Source organism: Salvelinus sp. IW2-2015, linkage group LG27, assembly GCF_002910315.2.
Source record: "Salvelinus sp. IW2-2015 linkage group LG27, ASM291031v2, whole genome shotgun sequence".
NCBI lineage: Eukaryota > Metazoa > Chordata > Actinopteri > Salmoniformes > Salmonidae > Salvelinus > Salvelinus sp. IW2-2015.
Window position 1 is genome coordinate 6,462,866 of NC_036867.1, and position 18,801 is coordinate 6,481,666.

General features: G+C 41.4%; 1 protein-coding gene across 3 annotated transcripts in view; it reads right to left on the reverse strand.

Moving 5' to 3' along the window:
- The window catches only part of LOC111953925 (rho GTPase-activating protein 28), a 59,366-nt gene that overhangs the window by 24,908 nt on the left and 15,657 nt on the right, over positions 1 to 18,801 (reverse strand). The window contains exon 1 of one of the 3 annotated variants that reach the window (XM_023973411.3): positions 10,344 to 10,551. The exons of 1 other annotated variant lie outside the window; for it this stretch is intronic. The gene's annotated coding sequence lies outside the window, so the exon portion shown is untranslated. Of the gene's footprint in view, positions 1 to 2,340; positions 2,581 to 10,343; positions 10,552 to 18,801 lie in introns of those variants that run through there. One more of the 3 variants, XM_023973410.3, reaches the window with a different exon arrangement.

Consider the following 18,801-nt stretch of genomic DNA (forward strand, 5'->3'; position numbering starts at 1 on the left):
CCCAGATTCGCTGTCAGAATGCCAGATGTTGAAGTGTGATACATCACTCCAGCGAACGCATTTCCACGCTCCAGAGTCCAATTGCGGCGAGCTTTACACCACTTCAGCCGACGCTTGACTTTGTGCATGGTGAACTTAGGCTTGTGTGCGGCTGCTCAGCCATGGAAACCCATTTCATGAAGCTCCCGATGAACAAATTCTTGTGCTGATGTTGCGTCGAGAAGCAGTGAGTGTTTCAACCAAGGAAAGCACTCGGCGGTCCCGTTCTGTGAGCTTGTGTGGCCTTCTACTTCGTAGCTGTACTAGCAGGGCAGAAATTTGACGGATTGACTGCTGGAAAGTATGACGTTGCCACGTTGAAAGTCACTGAACTCTTCAGTGGGCCATTCTACTGTCAATGTTGTTCTATGGAGATTGCATGGCGGCGTGCTCGATTTTATAGACCTGTCAACAACGGGTGTGGCTGAAATAGCTGAATCGACTAATTTGAAGGGGTGTCCACATACACTGCATGACCAAAAGTATAGGCCCATGCTCTCCCTTACAGGAGGTACTTAGTATGATGGTTGTAGAGCACACCAAGCAAAAGTATAGCTAAGCAGCTAGAACACTCTGAGCCTCTAACTATCACTACTGATATATTGTAGGCCTAATGACAGAGTGTCCTCACCAGATATCATACACATTTGAATGAACACACACACAAACCATTTTGCTAGGATTCATGTGAGCAGAATGAAATAAAATGCATTGGGAGTGTCAGGTGTAGGGCTGGTCTATTGACATGTAGAAATATGCTGTACTTGTTGAAGAGCAGGTTCAGATGCTATACCTCATCTGCACACTTTCACCCCAATCAATGGATTAGTGTGCTGTGTGGTGTGGGTGTGTGTGTGTGTGTTTGTGTGTGTGACTAAGTGTTCCTTGTTCATTCCTCATTTCAAAACAAGATCTATTCTTGATAAGCATCTGGCTTTATGAGGCACAGCCATACAGGCTGAAGGGAGGATTCAGATCTGTGATTGGCATCAATACAAGGCCTCTGTTCACCCTCCAATGCCTTCTGATGGTGAGCCATTTACACCCATCAGTGGACGGCACCACAACAAATCTTCACCCTACACTGCCTGTGAACAACAGGGTATTTTATCTAGCTAGATCACCTGCTGTGGTGCTGGCAAGTAAGGTAATATAAAAGGCCAGGACCTGTATTTACACTGTGTCTCAGAGTAGCAGTGGTGATCTAGGATAAGGGCCTCTGACTCCTCTCTGTCCATTAATCTTATGAGCGTAAAGATGAAAACGGATTCTAGATCAGCACTCATACTCTGAGACACTTTGTGAATATAGGCCCATGTTATTGTTCTAAAACAGAATGATTATTTGAGTACTCAATTTTCAACGCTTATGCCTTGAGGGGAAAAAACTAAAGTCAATAGTAGACACACTACAAAGTCACATTGGTTGATCCACAGAGTGGTTGATCCACAGAGTGGTTGAACCACAGAGTGGTTGAACCACAGAGTGGTTGATCCACAGAGTGGTTCATCCCCGGTCTTCAAAACATCAATAAACACATCTGGTTAAAGCCCATAATTAAAGAAGCCTTATAATGCTCAAATAGAGAAGTGTGAGATCAGTAAAGGTATGTATGACACAGACAAACAGTTCTTGGCAGCCATTTCCCTTTAGGTCATGTTAAGGAGGTTTTGTAAAGAAATTAAAGTTCAAGTAACCTAAAGAAATTCAAGTTCAAGTAACCTAAAGAAATTCAAGTTCATGAGTAAGAGTTTTGGACAGAGATAATCCTAACTAAGGTGCAAGTGATGTACTGTAGGGAGAGGATGACTGGGTGGTAGCCTAGTAGTTAAGAGATTGGGCCAGTAACCTAAAGGTTTCTGGTTGGAATCCCTGAGCTGACTAAGTGAAATATGTCCATGTGCCCTTGAGCAAGGCACTTAACTCTAATTGCTCTGGATAAGAGCATCTGCTAAAATGACTGAACAATGTGGCTACAGTTCCACTATTGTCAATTCAGAGACATTGAATTTAGTACAACCCCTTCAGGTGGTAAGATATAATCAAAATGTAAAACTTTCTCTGAAATATCTCTGCCCCTCAAAAATCAAACATTCATACAAATACCAAAACGCAAGATAAGAAGTCGTAATCTAAGACCACTGGTTATAAACCAAAGTAAGGAATGTTCAATGGAAATACCTTAGTGACTACAATAAGTAACCATCAACACCTCATACAGTCCATGTTAATGTTCCACTTCACGACAATTAATATAACACACACAACGAGTGTATTTCAGAKGAGGAAAGGGCAGATTACCTTTCAGTTCTTCATCCAGCTGAAGAGAAGAGCGAGTGAACTCTAGTGATGTGAGAGAGAGGTGCCTGCGTGTAGTATATAAACAAAGCTGTTTGAAGTCAGTCAGAGAGAGAGACACACAACTCAATCTCAGAATATCCTCCAATGGACTGAGACTGTCTTTGTGGAACACAAGCTCATCTCTCTCACCCCCCCTCTCTTTCTCTCCCTCCAGCCGTCACACTCCCCCTCTGCGGGAGGCACAAGTTTTCAGTGTCCAGTTCTCCCCTCCTCCTCCCCTCACTCCACCAGTCTCTTTCTAATCCTCCTCCTCTTTTTCACCCGTTCCCTTCTCCCTTTCCCCTGTACTGCTCCCTCTCGACACATTCACTGGTTACCATTCCCCTTCTCTGCTTTCATCTTTATAGGTCATTACATGCCCACCGTGTTAACACCTCTCCCTCTCTTTTTGACGAGAGAGAGAGAGAGAGAGAGCGAGTGAGAGAGAGAAAATGGCAGTTGTGGTACATTTAAGAAATGGGCCTATTTAAGGGCAAACCTAACCCATAATGAGTCGAATTAGGAATAGCACTCACAATACTATTGTAATTTATTTATAAGATCCCTGTAAATACACTAATTAGTTTATACAGTTCGACTACTCATACTACAAATGCAGAGCACACTTAAATGAGAAAATCAGGGAATACCAAAAACTTCAATTACATTAACATTGTTACACTCAGATGTCTTTTCATAAGTGAATAACTTGCAAAAAGCTCTGCTCTAAACAATAATTTCATTTAAATATCTTCAAAATGTTTTGAAAAACATCCCTGTGGGATGAGTTTCTGTAGAGAACTGTGGTTCAGAAATACTGACGCTCCAAAGTCATTCAAATCAGAGAGAAAATATCATATTTCATATTTCTTTAAAGACCAAAGCGGAAATTTCAGCTCCAGGAAATCAAATTGGAGCACGGGCCCCCCAACATTGTATGTAGGTCAACGGTGACGAAAAGACTAAACTGGAAACATGTGGAGCTGGTCTGGGCTTGATGGAGAGAAAGCAGAGAGTAGAGAGCAGACAGAAAGAAAGAGAGAGGGAACGAAGGTCTGTAATCGGAGTAGAAAGCTCAGCGACCCTCCAATCATCACCTAATTCCTCAAAGAATGTTAACACCAGGGCCAAAGAGCCCAGTCTGCAATCCAACAACAATACCCCCAAAAAGCATAACCATTTACATCTGTTTGGCCTCACTCACTGCAGCTTTAAACATGTCAGACCAACAACACTGCTCTCCTGTCTAGCCAATGTCCTTGCCCAACTGCTGAAAGGTGAAGTATTGGAAGTGTGCCATCAAAATCTGCCAGAGCTACTTTGGAGTCTCCCTCTCTCTTCTTCCTAAGTTGATAATCAGCTAAAACCTTTTTCCATCTCTCTTATTGATTAAATTGTCCATACACTTTTAGGATAGATGAAATCAAAAGCATGTGCGTGCCAAATTGCTGACGTTAGGACATGTGTCTGAAATGTAGACTGATTGTTCATTTCCTCTTAACTTTAAAGCTGTGCAAATAACATCAACACGTGTTGGTCTTAAATCAGTTTAGAGGTTGAAACTAAAAGCCTACTAGTCCTCTGGCTGCTAGGGGCTAAAACATCTGGCTTTCCAGAAATAAACTCAGAGGTCTGGTACCATATGGTCCAACTCAGCTTATCCTACATCTACCAGTTTTGTAGGATAACGCTTAAACCCAACCAACAACAACTGCTATCAATAATTTACTCAACCAGCTATAGGCCTTCTCTGTCTATTTCTTCAACAGTCTCTTTGGTGACATAAAAAAGACACAGTCCATTTCCAACACACCTGGTATGAGTGGGGCTACATTACTAATTTCCGCCCCCACCTCAGCAGCAGATGCACACAAGAGGCCCTTGTTACTGGCTAGTGAAGAGCAAGAGCCTTAGGGCCAATTCTTCTACTGCCGGACACACAGCAAGTCTAGTCTAGCGCCGCTGGCCAGGAGCCACTCTATTTAGTCTGCAGACCCTCTCGAACCTCTCTCAGATCCCACAGATCTGCCTGTGGACGTTATGGTTATTATGGCCTTAAAATAAGCGACACACACACACACACACACACACACACACACACACACACACACACACACACACACACACACACACACACACACACACACACTAAAGATGGGCTGTGTCAGCACATAGAGCGCTCCTCTTCAGTAAAGGGCTGGTTTAAAAGCAGGGGCATTAACAGCATGCTACATCCTCAAACAACAGATCAATAGGAACAAGGCTGTAATGGCTGCCTCTCACTGATTAATACACTTGATTTGGAATGTATAGGTTCCTTGAGTGGTGTATGTGGGCGGGTGGGGGTTTCTATGTGTGAGTGAGGAGCGGAAGATAACCAGTCACATCAGTAATGTTTTATAAGTTATAGGGGAATGATTTGGGTCTCTAAGGGTCATTAGTTAGATAATGGATCTGAACTCAGGACCTGGTCAGTGCTCAAATGCTGGTCATGACATAAGCGATCGTCATTATAAGTCAGGCTGACTAACAGTGGCTGCCCATGACTAATGTTGACTCTATGGCTCTTCTTAATGGTAATTCATCATCTTGTGTTGTGTCCACTTTAGTCCAGAAATCGTGTTGGGACACGTACAGACAAATATTCTCATGTATTGCGGGATGAATTCACGTCCTCCTCCCCCAACACAATCTCTATTGTTGATAAGCCTAGCGCTACGTCACTGTCAAGTTTGTTTAAGTTGAAAATGGCCGTTAATAATATTGTAAAATGGACGCTCATCCTTCTTCATCAAAGTAGCAACGGTCAACTGAAATTGTTTAAAGGTTTAAAAAACGATTTGGTAATACTTTACTTGACACCCAGTGTCATAACACGTTATGACATGGTCATAACCATGTCATAACAGCTGACAACCTGTCATAATATGGTCATAACCCATATATTTCCACCTGTTGTGACATTATATTGCGTTATTTTATGTCTGGTTATGACACCTACATAACAGTGTCACAACCCACATTTATTCAAATATTTTTTTCCCCTGCTAAGTTTCCCTTCGTTTGAAAGTTTGTTTCTGAAATTGTTGTTGTAATGAATTCTTTATAATCATGTTTTTTCATCATATATTTCAAATCAATTGTATAAAACACTTTATGACACTCATGAAGCATTATGACAATCCTGTGTCACTTTATTTGGACTAAGAAAAATACACTTTATGACACTGTCAAAAAGCATTATGACCATCATAATCATATAAGCCACTTAGGCCTGTCACATACATGCCCTTATGTCAGTCATCAGTCACAAAGAGGGTGTCTTGTCCTGCTCCTGAAATCTGCTCCTGCATTTATCAGCAACAGAGTATTGGGTGGGTCTCCATGTCTGACATCAATTTGTGCGTAATTACACTGATAATTTAACATGGTCAATTTTTAAATAATATTTAAAAAACACACACACACACACACACACACACAAATTACCTCGACTAACCTGTACCCCCACTCATTGACTTGGTACCGGTACCCCCTGTATATAGCCTCGTTATTTTATTGTGTTACTTTTCATTTTATTTTTTACTTGAGTTTATTTAGTAAATGTTTTTCTTAACTCTAATACTTGAAATGCATTGTTGGTTATGGGCTTGTAAGTAAGCATTTCACTGTTGCATGTGACAAATACAATTTGATTTGATTTGAAAAGGGCTTCAATCACCAAAAACTTGCTCTGTCTCTAGGCCTACCTACGCTGTCATGTTCTCTTGCATAATTCAACAAGTGTGTCAAGAGAAGGATAACCATGCGATTTAAAATCAAAACGCTTGGCTCTAAATTAAACCTTAACATTCAGACTTTATACTGTTTGTGAGATCAGACATAATATCACTATAATCGGAGTGTTCATTTTCGGTAGTTGCTTTCATTACAGCACATATCATTTGTAAACATTTTAAATGTATTAAATCAAAAATAAAGTTACTGGATCTTTCTTCTCTTTTTTTGTGATGTAACTGTCGAGATGTTGCATTMAATCCCAGACGAAGCTTTAGGGTTCTTATAGATGCAACGGAAAGCCAATGTATTCCATTGAGTCCATTTCAGCCATTACCAGAGTGTGATTGACAGGTCATTACAAACGGTTCCGCAATCGTTACGTTAACGGGACTGGCACAAACAAGAGTGGGAAAGAGCAAAATGAAAGCAATCAATCCAGCRAGATTTAAGTGACAAGTGGATTTTGCTCCCCTCAAAACAGAAAATAGATGGTTGAAAAGGAGAGATCCTCAGGTGGGTGGGGAATGCGTGTCGCTAATCAAATGACCTTTTCCTCTATTGTCAAAGCCGCTAGTTACATTACAAACACAGCTTGGAACATCTCAAGATGTATTCAGTTAATCGGAAKGGAAAGCAGCACATTTTGTGTGTGTTATTATTCATGAATTGAGGTCCATTGTGAGAAACAGGCTACTCTTGATAATGTTTCAGGGGGAACTTGACTGCAGCCGCAGGTGCATCCTGTTTGGCTTGTAAAGATAGCCGTAGTATGGTATGTGTAATCATTACCAAATGGTCAAAGTGTTACCTAATACCGCTTGTAGGAAACATATCTATCTAGACTAGAGATTTAGTGGCATTGGACTGTAAACTCCTGCCCTGTTGACAAAACAAAATTGAAAATAAAGGTAAGTAAAGGTAAAATAAAAAGGTAAGTCTTTGAAAAACCACTGAAATGTGCCCATAATACAATGAACCATAGACTAAAAAACGAAGTAAAAAACAACCTTAAGAGAACATTTCCCTAATGAAAATGTGACATTGTTAATGGGTTAATGGGTTGAGAAGTAAAAATTCACTTCCCAGTTTCAAGCCATAGACATTTCTCTTGTGGGCAGAGGAGTGGCTGTGGACCATATTGAGTAAATTCGTATCTATCAAGTTAGGCTACAGGAGCTATTTTAACCTAACCAAGTGCATTCAGTAGAACAAAACAGACTTTAGAGAGTTTAGAAAATGTGATAACATTTGAATCTAACTCAATTTACATAATCAAGCCAACAGGTTAAATATACAGTGCCTTCAGAAAGTATTTATACCCATGACTTATCACATTATGTTGTGTTACAGCCTGAATTCAAAATGTATCAAGTATAATTTTTTGCAACTCACCCATCTACACACCATACCCCGTTGGTTGTTGATCACTGCTAGACAGCCATTTTTAAGTCTTGCCATAGTTTAATTTTTTTTAATCGTCTTGAAAATCTAACACGGTAGACCATTCCATTCTTGTGGGCCAGCTAAGGAGTATTGGTGTCTCTGAGAGGTCTTTGGCCTGGTTAGCCAACTACCTCAAATAGTGCAGTGTATAAAGTCAGAAAATCTGCTGTCTCAGCCATGGCCAGTAACCAAGGAAGTACCCCAAGGCTCAACCCTAGGCCTCACGCTCTTCTCAATTTACATCAACAACATAGCTCAGGCAGTAGGAAGCTCTCTCATCCATGTACTGTATATGCAGATGATAGTCTTATACTCAGCTGGCCCCTCCACGGATTCTGTGTTAAATGCTCTACAACAAAGCTTAGTATCCAACAAGCTTTCTCTACCCTTAACCTTGTTCTGAACACCTCCAAAACAAATGTGGTTTGGTAAGAAGAATGCCCCTCTCCCCACAGGTGTGATTACTACATCTGAGGGTTTAGAGCTTGAGGTAGTCACCTCATACAMGTACTTGGGAGYATRRCTAGACGGYACACTGTCCTCCTCTCAGCGCATATAAAAGCTGCAGGCTAAAGTTAAATCTAGACTTGGTTTCCTCTCTCGTAATAGCTCCTCTTTCACCCCAGCTGCCAAACTAACCCTGATTCAGATGACCATCCTACGCATGCTAGATTACGGAGACATAATTTATAGATCGGCAGGTAAGGGTGCTCTCGAGCGGCTAGATGTTCTTTACCATTCGGTCATCAGATTTGCCACCAATGCTCCTTATAGGACACATCACTGCACTCTATACTCCTCTGTAAACTGGTCATCTCTGTATACCCGTCGCAAGACCCACTGGTTGATGCTTATTTATGAAACCCTCTTAGGCCTCACTCCCCACTATCTAAGATATCTACTGCAGCCCTCATCCTCCACATACAACACCCCGTTCTGCCAGTCACATTCTGTTAAAGGTCCCGAAAGCACACACCTCCCTGGGTCACTCCTCTTTTCAGTTCGCTGCAGCTAGCGACTGGAACGAGCTGCAACAAACACTCAAACTGGATAGTTTTATCTCAATCTCTTCATTTAAAGACTCAATCATGGACACTCATACTCACAGTTGTGGCTGCTTTGCGTGATGTATTGTCGTCTCTACTTTCTTGCCCTTTGTCCTGTTGTCTGTGCCTAATAATGTTTGTACCGTGTTTTGTGCTGCTAACATGTTGTGTTTCTACCATGCTGTGTTGTCATGTGTTACTGCCTTGCTATGTTGTTGTCTTAGGTCTCTCTTTATGTAGTGTTGTGTTGTCTCTCTTGTCAGGATGTGTGTTTTGTCACAAAAGGCCTCCTGTCCCCGCAGGAGACCTTTTGGTAGGACGTCATTGTAAATAAGAATTTGTTCTTATCTGAATTTCCAAGTTAATAAAAGGTTAAATAAATAAAAAATGTATGTGTGGGGTACAGAGATGAGCTAGTCATACATATATTTTTTTAACACTTCTATTGCAGAGTGAGTCCATGCAACTTATTAAGCACATGTTTTACTCCTGAACTTATTTAAGGCTTCCCCAAAAAAGGGGTTGAATACTTATTGACTCAAGACATTTAAGCTTTTAATTTCTAATTAATACAAAAAAAATTGAAAGTTAAAACATTACCCCATAATGTCAAAGTGGAATTTTGTGTGCAGGCCAGTGACACAAAATCTCAATTAAACCATTTCAAATTCAAGCTCGAACACAACTAAATGTGGAAAAAGTCAAGGGGTGTGAATACTTTCTGAAGGCACTGTAAGGGGTTAAATAAAACCTGGAATGACATTGCACTCCAGGTTTTGGAGTATGTTATGGTGATGCTTCGCCATCGTTACAACATTCCTAGTTAAGAAGATTCAGCTGTTTGCTGGGGGGCACAGGTGACCATCTGTAACCCAAAACAGATTCAGAACATCAAATTAGGCTTGAGAGGCACTTTTGTAGTCTCTTTAACATAAATACACTTTCACCATGAGAACTGTCTGCTGTTTTGGTCAGCCTTACATGTCCATCCCGATCTCTTACAGAGTGCACTGCACAACATAATGCTGACTAAATCTAGGCAACATGCAGTAACAGATTACAGTGTGTGTGTGTGAGCGTGAGAGTCTGCTATCATCAACTGCATAGTGATTATTTCCCTTTCAAATTCACACCTCCTGCTGTGCTATGCAAAGCAGTTCTTGTGGGAACAAGGGCGAAACTGTCAAACACACACACACACACACACACACACACACACACACACACACACACACACACACACACATATATATCAGCAGTATCCTTTCCTACTTTAGAGAAATAATCAAATCAAGCGATATGATCCAAAGTACTCTTGTGATTGAAAGATCATCTCCACATTGAGACTGTTGTCAAGAGCAATGTTATGACTTCAGGGGCTGTTTACAGCCAAAAAGTCAGAGCTACAGTAAAAACACACAACTTTCCATTTAGAAATTAGTCTAGGTACAAAGTATCCTTTAATCTCACAAAATCACAGTTTACCTTCTCTCCTTTTTTAATTTGTATAACAGATATTCCTGTCATACTGTAACATAAGTCTGAACTCATCCTTTTAAAAACAACACGTTTCTGAATACAGACATGAGAGGAAGGATTGCATAGTCTGTCCTTTACGTGCTGCATATAAATGGTAAAACAATAAATCCACCATAGCAAGTAAACAGTTCTCCACCTGATAAATCAACCACTCACCCTCAACTGTTTACAACAGAGTCGCTGTTAAGTGTCCAACTTCTTCCCCTCATCATAGACACTGTTGATATTATACAGTAGCCGTGTACGTTACAGGGGAACATGAGTGTGCGTTTACATGTTCAAAGTCCCTCTGGTGTAGAAATAAAGCAATTGAGAGGATCAGAATCGTTCTACAGTCCAGTCGAAGACTGCTCAGGTACAGAAATAGTCTAAAGTCAGCTGTTACGATCTGGATAGCTCAGTCCACTAGCTCCGGAAGCTGATGACTGCATGGAACTCGGCCAGAATGCACAGGTATACTCTGTATATCGCTCAGTCCTACCTGAGAATAGAGGAGTGGAATCTGGACAGGCAACATTGTCAAAACGGCAACGGAGGAAGTCACTCTTCCCGTCAGTCGTCAGTCGTCTTAGTCATTTCATTTTGGTGAAGTAATCTTTGTCCTATTTCATGTGTTTTAAGGCTGCTATTTCTGTCCGACGTCTTCACCATAGGTAGGTGGTTTCAACTCCACTATGTCAACACTGAGTGAGTCAATTTGAGAGGTACTTGAATAGTGTACTTTGTTTCGGTCATCATAAGGGGTAAAGTTCAGATACGCCAGTTTCAGTGACCACACACAATTCAGTTCMTTCACGCGTACCCACATTCTTGTTTCCGATAATCCCTTTGTGCACATGCTGAACTATAGACCCTTATTTCCATTATTGTTTTCTTGAACCCCGTCATTGAAGGCTACATCCTGCAAGTTATGAGTGCCTTGAGGGGATGTGTTCACTCACTAGGTAATAAAACACTGAGCGGAATGATGTCAGAAGCAATGTGCCACACTTGACTTTGCTATTCACAGACTTTAACCAGTCAATCAAAGTGCGTGTCCCTTTACCATGTTATTTTTTCATTTCTACAAAGCATGCMCTTCTAATTCATTTCAATCACGGGGGCATGTCAGAAATTATGAAATGTGCAGATAGTAATAGCAATTGATAGAAACTCTCATTGGGTTTTGCTGATCCATTTAGTCAAGCAGAAGAACAACTTCCTCAGGCTTGTCACTGTAGTTCCAYGTCACGTTGCCTGAATGAAAAACACGCTGTAAAACACGACGGGTCATTTCCATGTTAAATGATCTATGAGCACCAACGTGAAGTTTATAAGAGCATATCAAATGTCCAATGAAWGCTAAGAGGCTATATTTTGGGGAAATTAAGGAACTCAGTATAGAACAAGAAGGCCCGCACACTGCGGTGAATTGGGAGCTTTAACAGTGTGCAATCCTTCATGTTCTATACTAGTATTCTTTATTAGCCCAGCACCTATGTTTTTAAGSATGGGAGTATGACCAAACTTTTCTATAAATGAAGGAACTCAGCCATCCTAAAATTGGGACTAAGCAAAGGCTTTGATTTCTGGTCACATACATGGAAAATGGGGCTAAAACATCTACTAGAAAAAGTCTTATGGTTTTAAAAATATTTGAAGACAATTATGTTGAAGGTCCTTGACAACTAATATCAACATGTATATTTAGTTTTGCAGAAATTATTTGCCTTCTGTAAGAAGTCTTGTCTTGTTATTCTATTACCAAAAACCCACATTTTTTAAATATCTTTTTTWATTTCTCTCCCTAATGGGGGTCAGATTATGAAAGTTCACATAATTAACAAGTAAATGTAGACCTACCAATTAGTTAGTAGTTTTTACTGATAMCAATTTTGTTTRTGTGATTAAAGCGCATCCCCTTGGCTTGGGAAAGAGGGAAGTAAGGATTTATCTACTATGTAGTTTTATACATTTTTATGTAAAWGGAATAAGAGTTCTGGCCAAATTAGGAGAGGAGGACAGGTCATTATTATTCCTTGTTTGCCAGTATATATGGGTATGATTTCTGTATTTTGAAAGTTACATATCTTAAAAACTTGGATTGCTGACAAGCAAAACATTTTCGGACCATGTCAACAATGGACTAATGAAATAAATACAAAAATATACTTTTTGGGAGGAGTTTTCCTTTAAGATCTAATGGTGGTTATTGGAGATGGACTCTGAGGGATTGGGACAGGGGAGCTGGGAGGGATATCAGACAATTCCCTGAAGTACACTACATGACTTCTCGTCAAACAAAGCATGAGCTGGCGCACACTCAGAGAAAATTATTTAGTGTAGAGGTTCTGACTAACGGTGAATAAACTGTAAGCTATAAAAATACAGAGTCACACACCTGCTCGTCGAACACCTCATTCCAAAATCATGGGCATTATTATGGAGTTGGTCCCCCCTTTGCTGCTATAACAGCCATTACTCTTCTGGGAAGGCTTTCCACTAGATGTTAGAACGTTGATGCGGGTACTTGCTTCCATTCAGCCACAAGAGCATTGGTGAGGTCTGGACACTGATGTTGGGCGATTTGGCCTGGCTTGCAGTCAGCGTTTCAATTCATCCTAAAGGTGAAACGGGTTGAGGTCAGGGATCTGTGCAGGCCATGCAAGACAATCTGGGCTAGACAATCTGGACCCTCACTTTCTAAAATTATCAGCCGAAATTGTTGCAACCCCTATTACTAGCCTGTTCAACCTCTCTTTTGTATCATCTGAGATCCCCAAAGATTGGAAAGCTGCCGCAGTCATCCCCCTCTTCAAAGGGGGAGACACTCTAGACCCAAACTGCTACAGACCTAAATCTATCCTACCCTGCCTTTCTAAGGTCTTCGAAAGCCAAGTTAACAAACAGATCACCGACCATTTCGAATCCCACCGTACCTTCTCTGCTATACAATCTGGTTTCCGAGCTGGTCATGGGTGCACCTCAGCYACGCTCAAGGTCCKAAACAATATCATAACCACCATCGATAAGACACAATACTGTGYAGCTGTCTTCATCGACCAGGCCAAGGCTTTCGACTCTGTCAATCACCACATTCTTAAATCGGCAGACTCAACAGCCTTGGTTTCTCAAATGACTGGTTCACCAACTACTTCTCAGATAGAGTTCAGTGTGTCAAATCGGAGGGCCTGTTGTCCGAACCTCTGGCAGTCTCTATGGGGGTGCCACAGGGTTCAATTCCCGGCCGACTCTTTTCTCTGTATACATCAATGATGTCGCTCTTGCTGCTGGTGATTATCTGATCCACCTCTAAGCAGACGACACCATTCTGTATACATCTGGCACTTCTTTGGACACTTTGTTAACTAACCTCCAGACGAGCTCAATGCCATACAACTCTCCTTCCGTGGCCTGAAAAGTTGCATATCGCGGGGACAATTCGATGCTAGTGCAGTCCGCCACAGGTTGTTTTTGTGCTGGCCGAGGGCAGTAAGGTCTGGAGAGAACCAAGGGCTATACCGGTTCTTTGTTCTAAATTTTTTGAATGGGGCATGCTCATTTAAGATGGTGAGGAAATTACTTTTAAAGAACGACCAGTCATCCTCTACTGACAGGATGAGGTCAATATCCTTCCAGGATACCCGGGCCAGGTTGATTAGAAAGGCCTGCTCGCAGAAGTGTTTTAGGGAGCGTTTGACAGTGATGAGGGGTGGTCGTTTAACTGCGGACCCATAGCGGATGCAGGCATTAAGGCAGTGATCGCTGAGATCCTGATTGAAAACAGCAGAGGTGTATTTGGAGGGYAAGTTGGTTAGGATGATATCTATGAGGGTGCCCATGTTTACGGATTTAAGGTTGTACCTGGTGGGTTCCTTGATAATTTGTGAGATTGAGGGCATCTAGATTAGATTGTAGGACTCCCGGGGTGTTAAGCATTTCCCAGTTTAGGTCACCTAACAGAACGAACTCTGAAGATAGATGGGGGGCAATCAATTCACATATGGTGTCCAGGGCACAGCTGGGAGCTGAGGGGGGTCTATAACAGGTGGCAACAGTGAGAGACTTATTTCTAGAGAGATTCATTTTTTAAATTAGAATCTCAAACTGTTTGGGCATAGACCTGGATAGCATGACAGAACTCTTCAGGCTAACTCCTCCCCCTTTGGCAGATCTATCTTGAMGGAAAATGTTGTAGTTGGGGATGGAAATGTCTGAATWTCTGGTGGCCTTCCTAAGCCAGGATTCAGACACGGAATGGACATCAGGATTGGTGGAGAATGCTAAAGCAGTGAGTAAAACAAACTTAGGGAGGAGGCTTCTGATGTTAACATACATGAAACCAAGGCTTTACGGTTAGAGAAGTCAACAAATGAGAGCGCCTGGGGACACGCAGGGCCTGKGTTAACCTCCACATCACCCGAGGAACAGAGAAGGAGTAGGATGAGGGTACAGCTAAAGGCTATCAAAACTGKCCGTCTAGTGCGTTGGGGACAAAGAATAAAAGRAGCAGATTTCTGGGCGTGGTAGRATAGATCCAGGGGATAATGTACAGAGAGGGGTATGGTAGGGTGTGGGTACAGTGGAGGTAAACCTAGACATTGAGTGACGATAAGAGATGTTGCATTTTTGGACACACTAGTTATGCTGGGTGAGGTCACCGCATGTGTGGGAGGTGGGACAAAAGAGGTATCTGAGGCATGTTGAGTGGCACTAGAGGCTCCGCAGTGAACTAAAACAATGATAACTATCCTAAACAACAGTATACAAGGCATATTGACATTAGAGAGAGACATAAAGCGAGGCATAAAGCAATCACAGGTGTTGATTGGGAGAGCTAGCTAAGACAACAACGGGTAAGACAACAACAGCAAATCAGTTAAGACAACAACAACAGGTAAAATGGCGATGAATGGGCAGAGAGGGTCAGATAACTACACACAGGGCCTGAGCTCGTGGCTGGGGTCGACAGATAAACAAAATGGAGTACTGTGATTAATTTACAGTCCAGCAGGCATCAGTTATGTAACCATGTGATCATAGGGTCCAGTGAACARCAATAGATGAAAYAGGGAAGCCGCTAGGTAGTTGTTACTATGCTTGCAAACGGGAGACACAGTGTAAAAGTTAGCAGGCCGGGGCTAGTAGARGCATCTGCTCCGACGTCCGGCAAAGGCCAGTTGAGGGCACAACGGATGGAATTGCGTCGGCAGACCAGTCGGTATGTAACAGCGGGGCTCCGTGTGAAAGGGTTCAGGCCAGTTGGCAAAAGAGGTATTGTAGTTGGAGTAATTTCTTTGCTAGCCGGGAGATGCGCMTRTCTCGCGGCTAACTGGTGCTAGCTTCGGGGCAGGGGCATGAGCCACTATCGCCACTCGGTAGCAGCTAGCTAGCAGCAATGATCCGATGCAAAGGTCAGAGCTTACGGCAAGAATCCGGTGGTGTAGTGGACTCTAGTCGTGTCAGTGAAGAGTCCGGGAGGCATTAGCTGTGTAGCCRAGTGATCATAGGGTCCACTGAGCAGGCCAGGAGATGGGCCTGGCTAAAGGCTAGYTTCAGGGCTGGGCCGCTAGCAGTGGCTAACAATGACTAAATAGCTAGTAGCTAATTAACTGGTTAGCTTATGATGGCTAGCTTCTGATGGAGGTACTGGCTAGAAGGTCTAAAAATAGCAGATCCGTATCACATTGGGTGAGGCGGGTTGCCGGAAGGTATATTTAATTTAAAAATKKAAAAATAGCTTGAAAATATATTGAAATATATACAAAAAAAGACGAAACATATAAAATGTACACGGGAGAACGACCAACAAYGTCTGCACTGCTACGCCATCTTGGTGCGTCATATTAATGACCAATGGCTCGTATTTGTGTTTATTATATTATAATTAAGTMTATGATTTGATAGAGCAGTCTGACTGAGCAGTGGTAAGTGGCAGCAGGCTCGTAAGCATTCATTCAAACTTTACTGCATTTGCCAGCAGATTTTAACAATGCTTGCTTCACAGCGCTGTTTATGACTTCAAGCCTATCAACTCCTGAGATTAGGCTGGCAATACTATAGTGCCTAGTCGACGCGTCATAATTCCTATAATAACTACAAGCTAAAACTTCTTAACTGGGAATATTGAAGAACTGGGAATATTGAACCACCAGCTTTCATATGTTCTCATGTTCTGAGCAAGGAACTTAAACGTTCACTTTTTTACATGGCACATATTGCACTTTTACTTTCTTCTCCAACACTGTGCTTTTGCATGATTTAAACCAAATTGAGCATGTTTCATTATTTATTTGAGACTAAATAGATTTTATTTATGTATTATATTAAGTTAAAATAAAAAGGGTTCATTGTTCATTCAGTATTATTGTAATTGTCATTATTACAAATATATATATTTAAAAAAATTCAGATTAATCGGTATTGTCTTTTTTTCGTCCTCCAATAACCAGTATCGGTGTTGAAAAATCATCTAGTTGTTACCTACCCTCACCACCTGGAGGCGGCCCGTCAGGAAGTCTAGGATCCAGTTGCAGAGGGAGGTGTTTAGTCCCAGGGTCCTTAGTTTATTGATGAGCTTTGAGGGCACTATGGTGTTGAATGCTGAGCTGTACACAAGTATTTAAGTGGCAGTCTTCCTCCAATGTATTTACAATGACATAATCCACAGATACTTGGTACAAGAGGTTAAAAGCCCTAAAAAAAGGCATAGTGCCTCAAAGTACAAAGAAGTACTTGCTTTATGTTGTTTGTGTGTTTTCCGTTAAATGTTTGCTCAGGTTACATGTTCACACATTTTAAATACGCAATGTATACAACAACTATGTATTTATACACTGCTCAAAAAAATTAAGGGAACACTTAAACAACACAATGTAACTCCAAGTCAATCACACTTCTGTGAAATCAAACTGTCCACTTAGGAAGCAACACTGATTGACAATAAATTTCACATGCTGTTGTGCAAATGGAATAGACAAAAGGTGGAAATTATAGGCAATTAGCAAGACACCCCCAATAAAGGAGTGGTTCTGCAGGTGGTGACCACAGACCACTTCTCAGTTCCTATGCTTCCTGGCTGATGTTTTGGTCACTTTTGAATGCTGGCGGTGCTYTCACTCTAGTGGTAGCATGAGACGGAGTCTACAACCCACACAAGTGGCTCAGGTAGTGCAGCTCATCCAGGATGGCACATCAATGCGAGCTGTGGCAAGAAGGTTTGCTGTGTCTGTCAGCGTAGTGTCCAGAGCATGGAGGCGCTACCAGGAGACAGGCCAGTACATCAGGAGATGTGGAGGAGGCCGTAGGAGGGCAACAACCCAGCAGCAGGACCGCTACCTCCGCCTTTGTGCAAGGAGGAGCACTGCCAGAGCCCTGCAAATGACCTCTTTACTCCGTCTCATGCTACCACTAGAGTGAGAGCACCGCCAGCATTCAAAAGTGACCAAAACAYCATCAGCAGATAAAAAAATAAATAATGAGAAATGGAAATCACCCAAAAAGAATAGACACTGTTAAAACATCCACATGGAGAAAAGCACCAGGGATGGACAGCTTTCCCATATCATTTTATTTGATCTTCTGGGACAAAGTAGTGCCCCTATTTACTCAAATGACAACACATCACTCAATTCAGTGCTTCAGAGTTCCATGTATCAAACAGTTATTTCAGTTATATTAAAATCAGGGAAAAATTGGAGTCCCCTGCAGATTACAGACCCATAAATGTAATAAATTGCGACAATAAAATAATAACCAAACTCATAAGCAACAGAATGGCAAAAGTACTTGATACATATTAATCACAGGGTTTATTAAAAAGACACTTAAACAATTCCTAGAACAGGTTTTAGTATAATATAACATGCTAAAAAACTATGTTGATTTATCAATAATGGCTGTTGATGCCAAAAAGGCTTTTGACTGTCTTGAGTGGCCTTTCCGATTTCAAAACTTTGGAAGCATTCAACTTTACAGCTGAAATAATAAAAATGTCATAAAAATATTATGTAAATATCCTAAAGCAAAAATATACACAAATAATATATTATCTGATGAATTTTCTTTAGAAAAGGACACGAGACAGGGATGTCCTCTCCCCACCTCCTGTTAGCACTGGCAATTGAACCGCTTGCAGAAACAATTAGACTGGACCCAAACGTAACAGGTATCAGTAAAGACAAATATAAACTAAACTTATTTGCAGACGATCTCTTGATATACCTGACCAATATTGAAAACTCAATGTCCCCTTTACTAAAAATATTTTAAGAATATTCTAAAATCTCAGGATATAAAGTTAACATTGAAAAAACTGAAATAATGGCAATAGGAAAACAAAAAATTATAATTAATGATCTACAGCAATCACTGCTGTTGAGACTATTTTGTTTTGTATATTACTACAAAGCTGTATTCTATAAAAGTGACAACAAACAACAAAAACATAAAGCAGTGGAGGCTGCTGAAGGGAGGATGGCTCACAATAATGGCTTGAACGGCGCAAATGGAATAGCATCAAACACATAGAAACCATCCATTCCACTAATTCCGCTCCAGCCATTACCACAAGCCTGTCCTCCCCAATTAAGGTGCCACCAACCTCCTGTGATATAAAGATAACTTTATCCCATTA